Consider the following 4,029-nt stretch of genomic DNA (forward strand, 5'->3'; position numbering starts at 1 on the left):
AAATACCTAATCACATATCCCTTTAAATAGTTTTCTCCCTCATCTGTTTCAATGCATCATACCTTATTTATGCCATCTTTCTCAGTCTCACCCGAACCCCAATGTCAGTCCTGTTTTACAACAGTGGCACCATGCAGTATTTGTCCTTTTGTGACAGAAATACTTCACTCTGCATAATGTCCTCCAGACTCACCCATTTTGAATCTTTCATGAGTTCCTTGTTTTTCAATGCAGCGTTGTATTCCATTGCCTAACAAGTTTTTATAAAACCTCTGTTTGACGTTTTTGATAGCAAACGTATGTTTTATTTTATGTCCCCCTTATTATAAGACTGAGCCCAGTCCTAAGGCCTCTTTCTTTAGTTCTTTACAACTGTCCTGCTGAGCTATAATAGAGAAAACCAGTTGCCACCCAGTGTTTGAGTTCCTGAGATAAACAGAATTTACATATCTTTATCAGGGTCCCAGTGGCCTGGTGCGTGCTGCCATCCCAAAGGAAGGCAGTTAGAATTCACTCAATCCCTTTTATAGAACAAGGAGGGCCAACCTCCCCCGCTTATTTTTTTTTTTTTTCTGGGCGCCGCAGCTGGCATTGTCTGGCACGCAGGAGGTTCCCAGCGCTCAGCTCCCCTTATCTCATTTCGACTCCAGGAGCAGTAACAATCCCAGTTCCCCTTACAGGTCCTCCAGACGCCACCCAGACCGGTTTGGGGAGTCTGAAGAGTATGACCGTGGGAAGACGGCTGCCAGCCTCTGCGGCTAGATCCCCAACAGGGTCGCCACTCTTGGTCCCGTACTTCTCACCTCTCACCCGTATGAAGGAAGGCCCAGCACAAGCCAAGTGAGGTCTCAGAAAGAAGTTAACCCTAGGGCGCCGCCTCCTCTGCACCTCCTTGGTTGACTTGAAGGACACTTGCCGCCCCATCCGTCCCCTTCCAGATCCCCCACCTCCCCATGGCGCTCTCTCTGTGGAGCTAACGGCTGCCCCCAACGTTCCAGGGCTCAATCACCATGTTCCCAACCTCTCAGCTCCCCAGGGAAGGGCGGGGAGTGCGCAGCAGTTCTTAGCGGTGGGGCTCTCAGGGAAATCTGGAAGAAGCAGAACCCACGTTTGCTATTGGGATCTCCTCTCCCCGGAAGACGGTGGTTGTCCAGAAGGACAACTCATTTTCAACCAATTTTGGGGAGGAGGATTCGGAGACCAAACGTCCTCCCAGTAAGATACGAAGAGATAGGGTCTCTGGAGGGGGCGGTGGCCACCCTTTGACCTAGTGAGTGGGTGTCCAGGGGAGAGCATGGGAAGAGTGGACCTAGACTCTCAGTCCCAAGGGCTCAGGAGTAGAGACACCCCTCATTACCGGATGGAAGAAAGAGAGCTAACGGTGGCGGCGGTCAGTGGACCTCCCCAGCCCCAGTTTCCTCCCTCCTCCACTTCTTCCGCCCGCGGGGTCCTCCGGCCGCCGGCGTAGTGACCACGCCCCCTCCTCCTGCGCGCTCTCACCTCCTCTGGGCCCGGCTCTGCGGTCGCTCGCGCGGCGCCTTCCGCGGGCCGAGTACGGGGCGCGGGGCCAGCACCGAGGGCCGTGCGCGCGGGAGCCGAGCGAGCCTGCGTCCTCGGGCGGCACCGCCCTCCGCCCCGGGCTCCGGCGCCGCCCCGCGGCCGCGCGCCCCTCCGCCCGGCAGGCCGGAAGGATTGAGCAAGGTGCGCGGCGCGCAGAGCCCGGCCCTCCGCAGAGCACGCGTGGAGCCCCCCGGGCCGCAGCCAGGGGTGACAGGTGACCAAAATGAGGCTCAGAGAGCGTGCCCGGGCTTGGAGCCAAAGTTCCCGGGCCACCGCTGAGCCAGGTCGACGGCGGCGGAGAGAGAGTGAGTTTGCAGAGTCTTGGAATTTTCTCTGGCCAGATGTCCAGAACCAGGTTATCTGGAAGCATCACTGGAGCTCAGGACAGGTGATGAGGTATGGCCCGGACTTGTCAGATGCAAATGGCATAAACCAGGGAGATCCGTAGAGGTTAAGTCAGTTCTTTTTCGTTGTATATCTGAAAAAGACAAGGGCCTAGGAATGATTAAACCAAGCTCTTCCATGAGCAGGGATCCAAATCCAGCTCAGAACCCATTTTCCTAAAGCTCAGTGCTGTTGATGTTTCAAACGGGATGGTTCTGCCTTGTGGGACATTGCCAAATGCATTGCAGGATGCTTAGCAGAGTTTCTAGTGGTAAGAAGTTGGGCTCCAACTCAAGAGTTCAAGGTTCGAATCCACTAGCTGCTCTGTGGGAGACAGATGGTCAGTCTCCTCCCTTGGGATTTACTGCCTCTGAAAGCCTGAGGGTCAGCTGTGAGTGACCTCCCACTGAACAGTACATAAGAACAACACCGACATCAACAACAGTATTGCAGTCTCTTCTGAATCCAGCTTGAATTTCTGGCAATTACAGCTGTTGGGTTTGTTGTTTTTTTTTAAATAATATTCAACAAGATTTCCTTGCTGAATTCATAATGTTGTTGTGTACCATAGCTAACCATCAGCTGGGTTTTTAGAAGCAGTTGTTCCAACAGCAGGAGATTGCCTATTTTTCACCTGCAGAGCAGCTGGTGGCCTCGAACTGAGTGCCTTTGGGATTACAGCACAGCTCCTTGGCACTAGACCACCAGAGCCCCTGAATTCTGTTATGTCACTTTTTAAATATATCTTAGAATGGGAACAAATAGGGATCTCTTTCATTCCATCAGAGATGTGACTGCCTTCGAAATGCCAGTATATCCCCACACCAAGTTGTGATGACAACACCAACCACAAAATGCCCCCAGACATTGGCACATGCCCCCCCGGGGACTTAGTCTCCAAGTTGAGAGTTATAGAGCATACCAGTGACAGAAGTCATGACCTGGGGTTCGCCAACCCTAAATTCTGGTCCTAGGTCTGATTCTCACTGTGACTTCTCAGCTGGAAGACAGAGAGATGGAACTCAGCTTTGAACTACTCCAACCTAGCCTTCTGGCACTTTCCACCCAGAGCCCTAGCTGATCTAACTCTTCTCTGTGACCTATGCTTATTGTTGTTGTTATGTACCTTTGAGTCGCCTGTGACTCATAGGAACCCTATGTACAATAGCCCTAAAACATCCTGTCTGTGCCAACCTTACTGTCTCCAACACACCTACCCTCATTACCCCAGTCACTGAATCAATCCATCTCTTCGAGGGTCTTCGTCTCTTATGCTGTCCCTCCACCCTTCCAAGCATGATGTCCCTCTTCAAGGACTGGTTCCTCCTTGCAACATGCCCAAAGTGTGTCAGACGAAGCCTCAGAATCCTTGCCTTCAAGGAACAGCCTATATTTGCCCTCTCTAGGATGAACCTGTTCATTCTCCTGGCAGTCCATGGTGTATTCAAAACTCTTCTCCAGCACCACAGCTCAAAGGCATATCATCTTTTCTATCATCCCTAGTCATTGTCCAGCTTTCTGACGCATAGCAAGTAATTGTGAAGACTATGGCTTGGATCAGGCTTATGCCAACCAGAAAAAAAACAAAACCGCTTTTCACCAAAGAGAGAAAGTATCACGGAATTATAGTGATGATTACCAACTACTACTGATGGTTAACCCATGACTAAGATCTCTTTCTGAAGATGTAATTCCTTTTTTTTTTATAACTTTTTTTTTTCTTTATTATTATTTTGTGTGCGTGTACGGTCAAATCAGATCTGACTGGTACTGGAGGATATTGCGCCTCCTTCTCCGGCAGAGCATCTGGTGGATTCGAACTGTGTTCCTCTGGGATTGCAGTGCAGCTTCTTGCCACTAGGCCACCAGAGCTCCCCTGAAGATGTAATTCCTTATGGAAGAAAATGACCCATCTTTCTTCCACAGAGAGGCCAATGGATTAGAACTTCCAGTCTTTCTGATAGTAGCCCAAGAGGACTAACAGACTACACCAGCAGAGCGCTGTGATTTGACCCACTGTGTTGTCAAGTGCTGTCTAGTTGCTTGGGACTCATAGCGACCCTCCGCACAACTGAACAAGGCTCT

The sequence above is a fragment of the Elephantulus edwardii genome, unplaced genomic scaffold, assembly GCF_000299155.1.
Source record: "Elephantulus edwardii isolate Elephantulus edwardi_28Jun2011 unplaced genomic scaffold, EleEdw1.0 scaffold00117, whole genome shotgun sequence".
Taxonomy (NCBI): Eukaryota; Metazoa; Chordata; class Mammalia; order Macroscelidea; family Macroscelididae; genus Elephantulus; species Elephantulus edwardii.